The 18,062-nt window shown below is 40.2% G+C and overlaps 1 long non-coding RNA gene across 2 annotated transcripts in view; it reads left to right on the forward strand.

The window, feature by feature from the left end:
• Window positions 1–7,251: 7,251 nt before the first annotated feature.
• LOC311249488 overlaps window positions 7,252–18,062 on the forward strand; it is a 38,995-nt gene continuing 28,184 nt past the window's right edge. For both annotated transcript variants that reach the window (XR_014621191.1, XR_014621192.1), the window contains exon 1: window positions 7,252–7,450. This is a non-coding gene — a long non-coding RNA (uncharacterized lncRNA). The remainder of the gene's footprint in view (window positions 7,451–18,062) is intronic.

The raw sequence follows: 18,062 nt of genomic DNA on the forward strand, positions 1-18,062 counted from the left end.
GCTGCGTTTGATAGTATATTGCTAAATGAGAGAAATGCTCTTATTATGTTCAATTTCACACCGCTCATTGCTTTGAGAGCAGCCTGGTTGCAGCCCAGACAGGAGTATAATATACAATTAGGATTCCTTCAGCACTGCGGTGTTGAAACTACAGGCCCGTGTTGAACACGCAGGCAGATGCAACCACAGAAGCTAATTCGAGGAGAAACAGGTGTTTCATTCAGGCAACTTAAACATGGAAGTCGAGTTGATTGGAATATTTCACAATAAAGGATGGAAAATGGCGAAGTGCTGATGTTGATTTACAAGGAGCAGTTTGCTAAATACTTTCATTATAACACACTCAAACACTACGTAGAAAGGTTATTTACGCAGATAGGGATCCCTGCCATCATAATTAACCAATTAAGCATGTCTGAATAATTAATGTGCTGTGTTTGGCTTTGGTTAATTCATTCGCATGAATTAACAAGCACTAGGCTTTCATGTGTCGTGTGTAATGTGCATCCTTCTTTTAGAGAGCCAGCAAGCCGACCACGTCATATAGCCTAGAATCTCAAATTACAATTTGCCTCAATGAGCTTTACTAACTATACAACATAAGGTACCATCTGCTCTTAGGACATCGACTCTGAGGAGAAAAAACTAAAAAAAAAAAAAGACCCTTTAAAGGGGAATTTCAGTATTATTAAATGTGGACCACATGCTTACATGTTTTGGTGTGTAAATGATTCATACCTACCAAAAGTTTTCGAATCGTGGCAGCAGATCACCTCAGCTGGGGCAACTCCGACCAAAGTTACGTCCATTAAAGTGCTTGTTTTTGCTACTGAAATGCTGAGGTAGTTATTCAAAGGGTCAGAATTAACAAGGAGAGACCTCTTTGTGATCCTCTTTGTAACCTGAAACACAAGTCTCGCTCAAGAAGAAGTCTCGCTCTGAAATCTTGAGTGGACTGATTCCAAAACGTATGGTAAGTATGAATAACTTAGGGAATTCCCCTTTAAAGGGGGTAAACAAAAAAAATAAAATAAAGAAACCTCAGTGAGAGCAACAGGAGAGTGATGGAGACATTCTGATGTGGAAGTTGTCAGGATTCATTTATTCAGAAGGATCAGTCTCCCTGCTGCACATTTGACGGACTTTAAAGGGCAACGAAAAGATGCAACGAGCTGATGTCAAACAGGGTCAGGCAGTTCAGAACAATAAAAAAAGTTTTTGGGATGGATCTGTATCAGCAGGTGGAACTGATATTTAGATGAAGATGAAGCTTCCTCGTTCGAATAGTCACAGTCACGTAAATAAGCATGTTCTTTAACAGTATATTGACTAGAAAATCTGAAAAATGTGTCGGTTACATTCGGCTTAATAATCTTTTATAAACAAAATCAAGTTAACCTATAAATAAATGTGCAATACTAATAATCATCAGCTGTGATTGTTTCACACCCATCCTTAACAGATTACATGTGGTGTAACAGGTGTAATGTATGTGTGACACGATGGCACAGTTAATTTCCATCTCTTTAGAATGTGATAATTGAGGTCCGACATCCCAGGGGGCCTCGTTATGAAAGAGCTAAATGCCACACACACACACACACACACACACACACACACACACACACACACACACACACACACACACTATAACTGTATCTATTCAATTCAATTTATTTAACTTCATGTCCCGTCTCTCTTCTTGTTGTATATTGTCAAAATCTTGTGTTTAAGTGAAAGCAAAAACACAACAATTCTCCAGCTAATTAGTTTCTTTCTTTCAGGCTGAACGTTTGCAATGCCATTTGTTGCCCTTCCTCGAACATGACAGTGTGTCCCGTGATTCCAGTGACAGCATGTCTACAAAAATTCCAGCGTGCCAGGCGTCTTCTCCACAGGTTTCCAGCTGACAAAACGCCACCGCAGCATTTAAACTGACGTTTCCGAGGTGTCACTGTGCGTTTGCTTGATGTACCTCTGTCTGCACAGCACCATCCCTGCTGCTAACATCACTTCTTCTGGAACACCTCTAGTTACTGGGAATGCAAAAATAAGCCGTGACATGCAGCATATTAATCAAATAAAATAAATAAATAACAAAAAACAGGTCTGCTATCTCTCACTAACTCGTATCACCAGTTAAATCTAAACCGCCCGCTTTTTTAGCGCACCTTAATGTGTAAATAACCCTATCCATGCACGGAATTTTCTCACCACAAAATGCTTGTGGCACAACTATAAATAAAAATAAGATTGAAAACACGGACACAGCAGCAGCACTGCTAGCCGGATGATAAAGACTCAACTGCTGCGAGTCAAGTATTTGTGCTCCATTTGCACACCATGCTGCAAGGACTTCCACTGTGGGCTGTTTTGGTTGGACAGAGGGATGCACTATTTGTGTGACAACAGGGGCTTGAAATGTTTCAAACCCAAACTGAAAGAAGTGATCCGTGAGGACGACAGGAACTGATTACAGAGTGTTTCTCTGGCCTCGCTATGTTTGCAGAGAGCCAGTTATGCGATACAGTTTGCTGCTGTTATAATTGCTAGAAATGGTGGCGAGTTGGCACTCCAACCACTTCAAACTCATGTTTGCCTTCTGCTTTTGAACACTTAACTGGCGAGCAGAAACATTTTGGTAGATGAACATGATAAGGAGGATATTAACAACAAGGATACACTCAACACAGAGTGGGACGATTTGAGAGTTGTCTTTGAGAGTATGAGATTGCATTTAGGCACTGCAGAACAGACCAAGTTTGGACGCATTGTACACAATAAGTGAGTTGAACAGCTGAGCACGGGGAAATGTAAATATCAATGCACATATCAGCACTTGAGCACAGTATCCCCAAGAATTATGTTCCTATTAAATCCTTACCTCCATAACAATTTAACTTAAGTGCCAATACAGAACAATGTGTAGCTGCTATGGTTTTGTGAATGAGTTTAGGGCATATCAGACTTTCTTGCAGGAGTTTACACCCCATTAGTGACGCTTTTATTAACTAATCATGATCTTTCCCTAACCGTACCTGGTTGGTGTACCTGCCAAACCTCAACATAGTTTATTCGTCATAATGAAAACCCTTCCGTAACATTAGCCATAGTGTAGCTGCCATTTGCAGATATTGTGGAAAATATTGTTTTTATTTCCAATGTGTGCATTTTTTTGGTCATTTTTCTCCAAATCCCCAATTCCATTAGACTTTTCGTTTTTAAGGTCACAATGCGATTGATTTTGGATTTAAAAATATCTTTTTTAGCACTGATGGCTAAACCAACGCTATCGCATCCAGATTTGTAAAGGTCAGCAGATCATCGGTGTTATGCACTGACAACTGGATGGTGGTGGTGGTGGTGGAGTTACAGGCAACAGGTAACATTGCGGCAGTTGCAGGAAGTTGGGACATCTCCAGCCATGTTTACGGAGACCAAAACAGGCATTTTAAGCACAAACATCCAATTCTCCCAAAACCCTTAAATCTGTTCACACTAAGCCCTCTTTCAAAACAAATCAATAAAGGATCTCTGCAAAGGGAAACAAACCCAATGATGCTGATGCTGAGTAACAGTCAATTAATCGTCTTCAGCACATAGGATAAGCATCTTGAAGCGCAGCTGCAGGCTACTGATGAACTTGCTGTGTCATCTTTGCAGTTGTTTTTCTCCGTCGAACAAAAAGTTGCTGGTCCCACTTTTGATTTCAATGATGGAAATCATGACACGCCTATTTGATATGAATAGCCTCACCTTCACTGTAGTACTGACGGCGTGTGTCAATGAGGGAGGCGAGCGTGGCCACTTTGAGTTAAATAGCCATTTTGCCTCCATTTGCAGAGTGTTGCTATTTATCGAAATGTATAACTTGAACTTTATATTTCCATGCTGGAGGTGAAGAGAGACTGTATTTTTTGCTCTACTCTCAAGACAGATTGACTCTCATTTCTCCACGGACATTATACTGTAAAATAAAACGACAAGACACTGCACTAAAAAAGAGAAGAGCAAAAAACTTTTAAGATGCTACAGAACTCATTAAAACTTTCTAATGAAATATAAATGTTGGGCTAGCCTGCATTAATTGTGTATACTGAGACAGCTTTTACGCAATTTCTTCACAAGTTCACTTGCCTCATGGGTGGAATGAAGATTTCTACCGCAGTGAATTGCTTTAATTGATGGTGGTTTTAAGGGATGTAACAGAATGCTGGGACAAACTGTGCATGTCTGCACACGTAATCAAAATTAAAATTTATCAAAAAAAAAATCCTTTTTGTTGCCTAAACTTAACCTTGTGTATAATTCCTGCAATAATTTTTACAAAATCCTTTCCTGGTAGCGGCTCATCATATTCTAATTGCGCCCACACATAAGCTCTCACTGAGTTTATGCTCATTTTATTGAATGTTTTCAAGACTGAGCTGCTTGTGAAATTAGGTTTCGGGGATAAACAGTAATGAAAGCGGTGAGAGAAGTCACTGCCCAGATTATTTTTATGCAGACCTGCTGTGAAGGGAAAAAAGAGTGAGAGTTAAAGCAGAAAGAATGAGGGAAATGTTGCTGAACTCTGCTGTGACCTTTCTCTAACTTGTTTATGTGAGTTAGCGGGTTACTGAGCCACAGCCGTGCAATGGTCTCTCATCTGCTCAACAAAAGCCCTTTTCGCTAACTGCCACAACATTAGCAGACCTGCCAAAGTGACTGCGTACGGGGTGTGTCGTCATTGCCAGCCCCACCAAAGCACTGTAGGTATTGCAGCTGAGGCCATGAGGTGTCAGTCCCTGTGCTAAACATATTAACTCTGACACTAGGGGGAGGGGAGTGCAACGCACATCTGCAATGCCACCACCTATAATAACTTGCTAATTAAAAAATGGCATGCACAATTAGAGCTCAAAATTCATGATCCAATAAAGTCAGAGCATCAAGCATGATATAATCTTCCTCTAAAGTAAAAGGGCAAAGGACACATATATTATTCACAGCAGAGTAATTATGATGATGAGAAACAGGGCAGCATTTTAATATAGTAGCGATGGCAGTGCATTAATATCAGAAATGATATATTCAAACAAGCCCTCGCATGGGTGGGCAGAGGGCTTACCATCATGTTGTTGTTTTGTTTTTTACCCAGTGGTGGAAGAAAGTCAAAGTATCAATACAACAGTACTTGGGCAACATATTGCATTCAAATTCCTACTTAAAGATATAATATGTAACATTTCTGCATAGAAAAACAATGACCTTTGTTATATAATTTGTTAAAAGGTGCAGCAAATGTTCAAAACATTAACGATTTCACCATAATTAAGTGGAATGTGGAGGAATATTCTTGATGTTATGATGTATATGTATTGTGTTGCAATGTTTAGCATGCTAACCAACTAGCCCAGACCCATTTCGGTTCAAAGCTCCTGTGCTAGCTTTGAGTACACCAACATTTCCCCCAGTTCTCCAAGCTCCCAGCCCAGCCTGCTAACTGCATGGCTAACTGTTTGGCCTTTGAGTTAACACAACACATTAGAAGCAGTGAAGACATGAAAGTAAAAAAACAGCTAGTATATCTGACAAAACACCTCAGCAGAGCAGCCAAGTTTAAGAAAATACAGAAAAACACCTCAACTGGTTTGATATAGCATGGGTAATGAAAGAGGCTGGGACGGGAGTTTGTTTGGTAAAATAACCAAGGAAAATTCATCGTATCCTGCTCTCACAGAGACTATATCGGCGTACACCACGTTTCCAATTGGACAAACACAAACTATTCATCTTGAATAGATTTAGGTCGGGGGAATTGGCTCCAGGTATGTGATCTCCCTGAGATTGCTTTGTTTTGAGGGTGTATTTCCCACTGGCTTACTCACCTCAGCCCATGCACGGGTGCTGCAGTCTCTGATTTGTCCGGCATCAGAGGCTGTGGTGTGAAATTTCCCTCTCTGAATTGAAAAATGGTACCACTGATTTAAAATAAAACATCATACTCAAATGAGGAAAACATGCATTTGATGTCTGTTTACTTGTGTTACCCTCTATTTTACTTTTCATTTTGAGCTCAAAATTGTGTTCACAATCACTGCAGCAACAACTGATAATACGTATATTCTTCTCCAGCTTCGACTGGCGACATTTACATGCACATGAACACATTATAAAGCAGTTACTGCTCCTCGTTTCTGTTTTCCTGCATTGATTTGATAATGTACGGATTGGGTTATGTATTGACGTGCAACCATCAATATATCAACACAGCAAGAAGCACTGTGGTTATGTAGCACAGTGATGAAATTCAACAATAAAGTTAAAGAAAGTAAAAGCTGAAGTGTCGTTTGCTCTATCTCTGCAGTATAAACCATCCCTGACCTCAACCCTGCTCCTGAGATTAAAGGATACTTTGGAATTTTCTGAAGTCTATCTTGGGTTTATACTCCAGTAATCTTCCATTCTCTATGGTCAATTCTAGTGGTTATTTTTCAAAACTACTTTAATTTGAGTTCAATATTTGGGCTGTCTGGGTTTGTTGAGATTATTTGCAATTGCTAAACAGCAGAAAGCTATTACAACTTTCCATCTTCCAATTTCCAATTAAAAGCCACTGTTACATTTCAGCCCGTTCTCACTCCCAACACCTCAAACACAGCAGCCTGGTCAGTGGCTCTACACTTCTAAGTTTGGCGCCACTGACACCCGTCTACAATCACTTCATCACACTTAACTGACGTTATAAGACTGAATGCAAATACTTTAACCCAATGCATGATCTTTTTCTAAACATAACCAAGTAGTTTTGTGCCTAAACCTAACCCAACCCTGTCAATATGTAAGGGATAATGTATAGTTCGGAGGTTCTTATGGAGAAATAAACCCCGACAGGTTGTATGGAACCCTGACGCGAAGCATTTATGAAGTAATAATATGTCATAACTTGTTAAGTGTTTTTCAGCAAGCTTTGTTTTGAAAGTTTAACTGGACGTTGTATATTACGTATTATTGCTAATTATTGGGTTTTTATTCTACTAATGGAGCTGGAGGACTTACAGGTCCCATATTATACTGTTTTTCATCAATTTCACACAGCTGTCAGAGGTCCAACAACACTGTACTCGAAATGTATTGCCCCAAACTCATCCTGGTCCTGAATTTCAGCTGTCTAAAAGTCGCTCTACTGAGAGCAGCTGTTTCTGCGCCTGCACCTTTAATGCTAATGAGCTCCGTCCTGCCACGCGCGCCTCTCAGGGGGAGGATGCCGCTCACGCTAGCGGTAGCATGTGCTAATGTTTACGGTGGATGTATCGCTATGGCTCGCCGAGATGCTGTCGTTCAACCACACCAGTTTGACCCAGAATCGGACCCAGAAGGAGAGGCTCAGAAAAATACAGACTCTGCAGCTGCAGCAGGACTCCCCGACACAACCGCCCGGCTCCCATCCCCCACTGACCTGCGACAGGTAACAGCTAAAAACAGCTAGCGAAAGCTGTGTTTGTCTCCAACAGTCTCCAAACTCTTGGACACTGTCCGCATAGTCTCTGTCTCCAGTCTGCACGTTTCCAGACTTTTCACTGTGACAACCGAGCTCCCTCGTGATATTATTAACATTAAACTCGCTTCAAACGCCGTTGCATAGCGGACCGAAGCGGAGCTAACTAGTTAGCCAGTTTCAAGCTAACTTCATCATACTGTAGGCAACTGTAAATACTATCAACACGTGGCAACACTTACCTGTGGCTCTGGTGCAGTTGCTGGGTCCCGTATGGTTGGGACTGATCCTTTTACGAGGGTCAGTGTTGAGGCAAAGCCAGCTTTGTACTGACCCAGTTACTGAAGCAGTCCGATGTGAAGCGGTTAGCACACATAAACAGACTTACAGGAACCGTAGCCGGCACGTTGTCGTTAAAAATGAAACGCAACCACTGTCTTTTCTGTAGCTGGGACAGAGTAAAGGCACTTATGTTGATTTTTACAGCCAACAACAGAGCAATTTGCGTGTCTAGCTCTGAGCGACGACATTGTGAAACACTGCTAGCTTACGGCTGGACACACCGACCTTATGGGACCTTTAAATGTATTTGTTATGAATCCTACCTGCAGCCAACAAGTGTATAAGAATTAGGAGGTGCGGTCCAATGTTAACCATTTTTTTTCATTTCTATGCCTTGTACTTTATTTACCTAGTCCGACAGATTTAACGCCACAGACTTCACACTCACTAAGTATCATCCTGAGACCTTGATGATGACACCCTGTCAAGAGCTTTCGCCTCCGATATCCCTGGTGGGTGTGGCAGTGCGGTAAATTTCGATGACCCCCCTTATGGCTTTTCCCATTCTGTACTGACCCAATATGTCTATGCCTTGTACTTTAACTAACTCATCCTACAGATTTAACACCACAGACTTCATATTCACTCAGTAGCGTCCACAGACCTTCAACAGCCTGTGTTGTGCTTGGTGGGCGTGGCGGTCAATCAATTCAATCCTTCGTCATCGCGCAAGAAGACCTTATAACTTCAGCATACAATTTACCATCTACACCAAATTGGTCACAATTGTAGAGGCGTTGTCCCTGAATAGGTCTTTGCATTAATACTGTGATAAGTGAACAAATGGCTCCATAGCGCCCCCTGGAATATTTCAAACTTAAAGCCCCGCCTCCTACATGCACACATATTAACGAAAGTCAGTACGCATATGTATTATGACCAGATGCACAAAAAACCCTCTTGGACACATACCCTCAGTCCAACAGGAAGTCCGCCATTTTCCTTCAAATTCAATCGTTTGCCATCAAGCAGGAAGTCCTGATAACTTCGACATACAATTTCCCATCTGCATCAAATTGCTCATACATGTAAAGGGGCTGACCCTGAATACGTCTCTGCATCAAAACTGCGTCATATCCATAGAGCCACCCACTGGACACAGAAAGTCACTGAAGATGTCACTGTTGTGTTTTGTGTTACACAAATCCCATTGAGGTAGGACATTTCCACAGGCAACGGGCAAGCACACATCTGTGCGCACAGGCCTCCAACGGCGCCACAGCCCAACGTACGTGGGAGGGCGAGGGCCCGTTCATCACTGCTTGCAGTTTTAATTATTATTAATTTTTTATTAATTTATATATGTAAATATTAGCATAGCTCCCAATAGCTCCCAGGTCATGTGATCAATTGGCTCAAAATCAGTGTGGGATCATGTAACTACACTGGCTGCATGAGATACGCCTCTTGTTTTTACGTTTTACATCTCTAAATATTTTTTATTAATTTGTATATGTAAATATTAGCATTTTAGCTCAATAGCTCCCAGGTCATGTAATCAATTGACTCAAAATCAGTGTGGGATCATGTAGCTACACTGGCTGCATGAGATACGCCTCTTGTTTTTACGTTTTACATCTCTAAATATTTTTTATTAATTTGTATATGTAAATATTAGCATTTTAGCTCAATAGCTCCCAGGTCATGCAATCAATTGACTCAAAATCAGTGTGGGATCATGTAGCTACACTGGCTGCATGAGATACGCCTCTTGTTTTTACATTTTTCATCTTTTCATATTTTTTATTAATTTTTATTATTTTTTATTAATTATTATATGTAAATATTAGCATGTTAGCTCAATAGCTCCCAGGTCATGTGACCAATAGACTCAAAATCGTGTTGGGATCATGTAACTACACTGGCTGCATGAGATACACCTCTTGTGTTTACATTTTACATCTTTTCATATTTTTTATTATTTTTTTAATTAATTTTTACATGTAAATATTAGCATTTTAGCTCAATAGCTCCCAGGTCATGTGATCAATTGGCTCAAAATCAGTGTGGGATCATGTAACTACACTGGCTGCATGAGATACGCCTCTTGTTTTTACGTTTTACATCTCTAAATATTTTTTATTAATTTGTATATGTAAATATTAGCATTTTAGCTCAATAGCTCCCAGGTCATGTAATCAATTGACTCAAAATCAGTGTGGGATCATGTAGCTACACTGGCTGCATGAGATACGACTCTTGTTTTTACGTTTTACGTCTCTTAATATTTTTTATTAATTTGTATATGTAAATATTAGCATTTTAGCTCAATAGCTCCCAGGTCATGTAATCAATTGACTCAAAATCAGTGTGGGATCATGTAGCTACACTGGCTGCATGAGATACGCCTCTTGTTTTTACATTTTTCATCTTTTCATATTTTTTATTAATTTTTATTATTTTTTATTAATTATTATATGTAAATATTAGCATGTTAGCTCAATAGCTCCCAGGTCATGTGACCAATAGACTCAAAATCGTGTTGGGATCATGTAACTACACTGGCTGCATGAGATACACCTCTTGTGTTTACATTTTACATCTTTTCATATTTTTTATTATTTTTTTTATTAATTTTTACATGTAAATATTAGCATTTTAGCTCAATAGCTCCCAGGTCATGTAATCAATTGACTCAAAATCATGTTGGGATCATGTAACTACACTGGCTGCATGAGATACGCCTCTTGTTTTTACGTTTTACATCTCTAAATATTTTTTATTAATTTTTATAATTTTTTATTAATTTTTGTATGTAAATATTAGCATGTTAGCTCAATAGCTTCCAGGTCATGTGATCAATTGACTCAAAATCAGTGTGGGATCATGCAAATACACTGGCTGCATGAGATAAGCCCCTTGTTTTTACGTTTTACATCTCTAAATATTTTTTATTAATTTTTATATGTAAATATTAGCATCTTAGCTCAATAGCTCCCAGGTCATGTGATCAATTGACTCAAAATCAGTGTGGGATCATGTAACTACACTGGCTGCATGAGATACACCTCTTGTTTTTACATTTTACATCTCTAAATATTTTTTATTAATTTTTATTAATTTTTATATGTAAATATTAGCATTTTAGCTCAATAGCTCCCAGGTCATGTAATCAATTGACTCAAAATTAGTGTGGGATCATGCAACTACACTGGCTGCACGAGATACGCCTCTTGTTTTTACATTTTACATCTTTTCATATTTTTCATATTTTTATTATTTTTAATTAATTATTATATGTAAATATTAGGATGTTAGCTCAATAGCTTTCAGGTCATGTGACCAATTGACTCAAAATCATGTTGGGATCATGTAACTACACTGGCTGCATGAGATACACCTCTTGTTTTTACATTTTACATCTTTTCATATTTTTTATTATTTTTTATTAATTTTTACATGTAAATATTAGCATTTTAGCTCAATAGCTTCCAGGTCATGTGATCAATTGACTCAAAATCATGTTGGATCATGTAACTACACTGGCTGCATGAGTCATGGGTCACCAGATTTGGCCCGTAGCTCGTTACACATGAGTACGTTAATTCGATACTACAACTGCCCTCATGTGCAGCACGATAGCTCAGTAGCGCCCCCTAACGCCCCCTTATGGCTTTTCCCATTTTTTTTTTTTTCATTTCTACGCCTTGTACTTTATTTCACTTGTCCTACAGATTTAACGCCACAGACTTCACACTCACTAAATATCATCTTAAGACCTTGATGATGACACCTTGTCAAAAGCTTTTGCCTCCGATATACATATGTATCATGACCAGACGCACAAAATACCCCTCGGCACCGAAACCCTCAGTCCAACAGGAAGTCGGCCATTTTGGTTCACAGCGGCCATTTTGTCAAACTTGAAGCCCCTCCTCCTACATGCACATACACTAACGAATTTCGGCACGCATAAGTATCATGACCAAACGCACAAAAAAGCCTCTTGGACCCATAACCTCAGTCCAACGGAAAGTTTGCCATTTTGGTTCAAAGTTGAGATGTTGCCGCCATTTCCACCCATTTCCATGGCTCGTACTTTAATTAACTTGCCCTACAGATTTAACGCCACAGACTTCACAGTCACTAAGACTCATCTTCATACCTTGATGATGAAAAGTTGTGAAACGCTTTTGCCTACGTTATTCCTGGTGGCTGTGGCAGTGCCGTCAATTTCGATGACCCCCTTATGGCTTTTCCCATTCTATACGGACCCAAGTTCTATGGCTTGTAGTTTCACTATCTTTTCCTACAGATTTAAAACCACAGACTTCTCATCCACTCAGTAGCATCCTCATACCTTCAACAGCCTGTGTTGTATCTGGTGGCCGTGGCCGTGCAGTCAATTTCGATCCTTCGCCGTCAAGCAGGAAGTCCTCATAACTTCAACATACAATTTCCCATCTTCACCAAATTCGTCACACATGTAGAGGAGCTCACCCTTAATACGGCTATGCATCAATACTGTGTCATATCTATAGCGCCACCCACTGGACACAGGAAGTCACTGAAGATGTCACTGTTGTCTTTTGTGCAACATGTATCCCATTTACAGTAGGTAGGACATTTTCACAGGCAACGGGTGAGCACACATCTGGGCGCACAGCCTCCGACGGCGCCACAGACCGACATGCGTGGACTGCGAGGGCCCGTTCATCGCTGCTTGCAGCTTTAATGTTACTTGTAATTGAAAAACTTGCATTGTCCCCAAACTTACATTTCCCTCCATTCTTTGCTTTTTTTGAGCTATAAATAAAAGAATATATGTAAAGGCAGCTGGATACTAATTTCTATGTAAATTGTTTTGTACTGTTTAAGATTAATTTGTTTAATTATAAGGACAACACACATTAATAAACATTAATGAAAAATGTCTAAAAGTTAGCGATTATGCTCATTTTCAACTATAGTCCTCTGGCGAGATGTTTTGAAAGCTACAATGTGATCAAATTTACAGAACAGAGGCAACAAGACCCCATAAAGTCAGCAACAAAAAAAATAAATAAATGAATAAATTCAAATGACAGACCACAAGCTATGCAGAGCAACAGAAAAATGGCAGAACATCAGTAGAACAAACACCATTCCTGCACAGATCCTCCAGTAATTGATAAAGTGAAAAAAAAAAAAATAATGCTATGCTTACATTATCAAACTAGCTGTCCAGAAAAAAATTATGTGGGCTGTTGCTGATGGCTTTCGCTGGACACAACAACCTGTTTCTATTTGTGAAACAGATTGCATGATTCATGTTTTCTGTCAGACCTTGTACAGTTGCCAGACTGCCCGGAAAACCCTGACCCTGCCTTGAGATGTGCTACTTGCATTTTAAAGCAACTTCTGCTCTTATTCCTACAATGAAATAACTATTTATTTTAAATCTAATGCATTTCTTTTCCAGTTTCACATGATGCCTCATTATTGTCGATCATCCCCGCCTCTCTAACGCCTTTATTATATAATAATGTAAACAAACTTATGTAAACCAATTATGTAAACAGAGCCCCTTGGAAACGTCTTCTGCGGAGCTTATCTGTGACTACAATTAAATTGTGATCGCATTCTAGCCTGAAGGCAGTCGCACCAACACATTCGATTGTCTACTACCTGATACACTCACATTCTTAAGATTAATGATATTGTTTAGATATTTGACCGATTAGCCCAAGAAGTCAGATCTATACAATTCTACACAAGCTGATTTTATTCTGCCTCAAATCTATGCAGTGACTAATTATCTCCAGGCAACAAAAGTGTTAGTTTGACTTGCAAGAATGTCGTCTAAGGGTGTCAATGTATGTAGTCGGTGACTCTGTAAACATAAAATATGGATAATGTTTCCTCCTCATTAGGACATGAAACTTTGCATACCATTCCCTTAGTCTCAGTTGTTTGCTTCTGATGAGATGAACCTTTAGCTCAAGATACAGAAGGCTTCACTAACAACATAAGGGACTCAGGCAAAGTCTATCAGAAAGTCCGCTAAAGCCCCAGACTGGTTAGGCATCATATTGTTTGTCTGAGACAGTTGCTGGAGAGAGATGATAAGAAAGGGCTGTGCAGCTAAGAAGGAAAATAAACTCTCTGATACCAGAAACAGACGCATTGTATGATTCTTGCCGGGCAGGGTGGGTTACAGCACACAATGTCACATGTGTTTCTCATCAATAACACCAGCGTAAGTGACCAGTCAGGTCCTATTTCGCCCTGAATTTGCCAAAAGGTCAAATTTAACCAAATTACAGTGAAATTAAGTCCATGTTAAGAAGGGTTTACATAATATATTAACATCATAAGACCTCAGGCATTGCTTAATTTGCAAAGACAAATGAGTCGCCTCACGGGACAGAGATATTGGCTTGAATCAGAGATCTGGTTAGACAACCTCTCCTTACTTCAAAATGATGAAGTTGCATAGATGAACTTTGGCTCAAGTGTGCTCTCTTGCGTAATAGCATTCTTGCTAATGCTCACAAACCTCCCACACTAAGGCAGAAAGGATTTTACAGATCAGACCCTGAGCTGGGCTTTATTTGTGTGGCCACGGAGATATTGGCTTGAAGGATGCATGAGAAAAACCTTTTTTTTATTCTCTTAAGTTCTGATTTGTCTCTTATTTCAGGAGTGGTATAAGCACCTGATGCTGTGATGTGGGTGACTGTGAGTAATCAACTTCCTCAGTTAGTGAGGACTGTGTAGTTACAGCTTAATTTAAAAAAAATCAGATGGTGATGCTTTTGGAGGCTTCTTATTTTGCATGTTAATCTACCTACTTTTCAAGAACAGACGAGACTGTTGATGATGGGTTAGTGGAAAGTTTTAAGCTTGTTCAGGAGTTATGTCAGGGTTGTACTGATGAGACAATATTCAGGCAACAGATATGCTCAAATCTGTTGCTAATTGTACTATAAACAATGACCGCGCATGAAACAGAATGTCTCGCCTAGGATATCCCTTTTCCGTTACGTCAGAGGCCCTGAAACATTGACATAAATCTTCGTCAGATGAACACTGACTGGTTTTGAGATTGGATTAGGTGTAAATCAGCGTGATACTGATAATTACAAACAAGCATACTTTCATTCACTTTTTGGTGTGATCAAGCTCCTTGGGTAGTGCAACAGCTCCTCTAACTTCTGACATTATCTCAAAGATGAGATTGCTCATCAATGCCTTCAAGTACAATAAAATCCTAATGCAAGGGTATTCTCATTTACCACAGTCCATGGTTACAGTGGACAGACAACTTTTCCCCCTGTATTGTTTGAAAGTGGTGTTATTGATGGCGCTGCTGTCGCAAAGAAAACCAGGACATTTCTGTTTTCCTCATAGTTGCAACTACCAACTATGTAGGACAACACATGAGTGTATTTGTTTATTTAATCCATAACGGAGACGAGAAAGCTGGTAGAAATGGTGCCAGGCTGCCAGCCTGACTGCAATCTCAACACTGATGGTGTCATTAGTCTACAATGTGGAATCAACGTTAACTTCTTACTGACAGGTAAAGCAAAAAACCTTTTCCAGTTTAAGTGTAAGCAACTAAAACTACTTGGCTAAGATTATGAAAAGGCCTTTTTCATAATTAAAAGAAAGCGGGCAATGATCTTTGGTGGGAGACAGAAAACCAACAGCAGTCTAAAACATTTTCTACATAACCAAGGACTCCAGTCTCCCAAAGATGTAAGAGAAATGTAAATGCCTTTGCTTCTAAGGAATGCCAGTCGATATTTGCACATTAATATTATTCAAGGGACCTTGGCGAGAAGACAATACGCAAAGTAATCACTAAGATGTGGCACTGGCCATGTTTCATTTAAATCTTGTATTTGTGTTGGTCTCCAGAGACTCCCAGTCACAGTGTTGCAGGAAATAATATACCTTTCAACAGTAAAGGTCACTTCACATTCATGGGATCCTTCAATTATTCACTAATTATCCTGATTAATTCAGCTGACTTAATGCCACCCTGCTTGATACTGTATCAACTGCACTACCTGTTTGCAGCAAAAGCAGTCCACACCCGATTGAATGATAATGACCCAGACGGCACAGATCCCGGGATGTCCAAATTCCCATTCCGCAGGGATGAACCCCAGACATGTGGCTTGATCTCAGTTAATGCCTGTAAGATCATTTTCCTGGTGGCAGGTTACCTCATTGCAGTGGATGCCAAAAGAGAAATATTCCCCTTCTCAACACGGTCTGCGCGCAGTAACAACACTCTGATGTTGAGGTCTGAGTCAAAACAGCTCCAACACAGACTTTCCTATTTTTTCAGCAAGAAAACATGCAGCCTGGGGCCTGAGGCCTGTTATAGACAAAGCTAAAATCAACCTTGCCGTTGCGCAAGATAACTTTCAAACCCGGAAACCAGTCATTTCTTTCCTTGCACATTGCAAACACGAGTAGAACCTAATTCTCCTACGTAACATCAAATCCCCACAGCATTGAAGAGTCATGGAGAGAATATTTCAAATAACTGGTCTATGAAAAGGGCAAGTGATCGCTGTGTTCAGTGCGAAATGAAAGAAAATTCTTGAAGGTATCACATTTTATTCCCCATCTCCTCTTGTACTTTGGTTTCTTGTCTTCCTCTCAGCCGCCTAGCTGGAGCTAGAGAACTGACTGAGTTTGAAAATCGTCATCTCAGGAAAGATAATGGGAAACCCATGGGAGTCCTGCCGAAACCTGGAGACAATGCGGCCCGCGCCACACAATTCAAACTCTAGTGAGAATGCACATGTTCTGTCCTCTTTTATCCTTTTAGCTGAGCTCCAAGGCCATCGAACAGAAAGAAAACACTCATACAACAATTTGCCACTTACCTTGCAAAAGAAATCTTGGGAACTATTTTATCTTTAGAAGACACAAAGATGACACAGACATCTGCTGATAGTTTAAAGACTCACCCTGAGCAACAACAGCTAACAGCTATTGGTCATGTATCCTTGTATAATTTCTTGTCGGATGATGTGTTTTCGTAAATTTCCCTTGGTAGCTGGCCAAATCTGAAGAACACGTCTACATCAAACAGACCTTGCCACTGCGGCTATAAAAATGTTTCATCTGCTCTCTTCAGCACAGAACGTGACCATCAGAGCTGATGGTTTCAACAAAGGCCTCTTTTGTACTCACAATTTCTGACCATGAAAATACAGGACGTAATCTACTGTGAATAATGCGGAAGAGATTTTAATTTCTTTCCAAATGGAGCCTCAGTGAAATGCAGCCACGATTTGTTGCATCTAGTCAGGGAAATGCACCACTGTTCCAGAGCTGTTTGGCCGGAAACAACTCCATCGGGCAGCACTAGATTTAACATTTTAAGAATCTTCTTTGGATGTTGGGCTAAACTTTAATGGACGCCACTGGTCGATTGAAATCTCCAATAACGTGTCAATGGTTTCTCTCTCTGGTGATATAATCTGATCACACACAACACCTAGAATGACAGCGACACATTGAGCAAGCCTCTTTAAAGTAATAAAGAGCACATTGATTTGTGATTAATTCCCTCGTGGGTGTGTGAGAAGGAGTCGAAACGCAGAAGCTTAGCAGATTGGATGATGCAAGCTAATGGAGTTCTGTCTCCTTGTTCCAAATTAAAGCAGGAGAGGGATCATTCATCAATGAAGCCGTCTTCATGACTGAACTTTCTCTAAGCCTACTATAACGGTGTAAGGGTATTTAGGAGTGGATTTTCCTTTTAAGCGCTAAGATGGTGTTCTTAGCGAGCGATTTACAATTATAGAGAGCAGGTATAGGTTCAACGTCTTGCTCAAGCACTGTGCTGATGACTGAATGATGATGGGCCTTCTCAGCTCCTGCAGAGATTGAACCTGCAACCTTTTGCTCACCGGGCACCCCGCAGAGTAAAAAGAAACGAAGCGAGGCTTACAGCTAAACCATTTAATTTAACCTTTCCTATCATTCCCATCCTTCACTCACACGGCTCAGCTGAAGCGCCTCACTGTGTCAAACTTGTACGCTCATCTCATTCTCTGGCTCATCCATTTTTTCGTGGTGAGAAGTCTCCGGGCCCCCCACACCCCGTCACCACCATCCGCCTCCACATTGTTTTTGCACTGTAACCAGCCGGATAATTCAACATTCATGACTTATTCATTGCATAAACAAACACAAGTCCAAACAGCTGCTCAGCAAACGCTCCTCAAACACTTCCTGCTCCAAGTCCCTCTGCAGTCCTCGCCGCTCGCTTAATTGGTATTCCTAGCTC

Source organism: Pagrus pagrus (assembly GCF_965226575.1).
Source record: "Pagrus pagrus genome assembly, chromosome: 20".
Classification (NCBI taxonomy): domain Eukaryota; kingdom Metazoa; phylum Chordata; class Actinopteri; order Spariformes; family Sparidae; genus Pagrus; species Pagrus pagrus.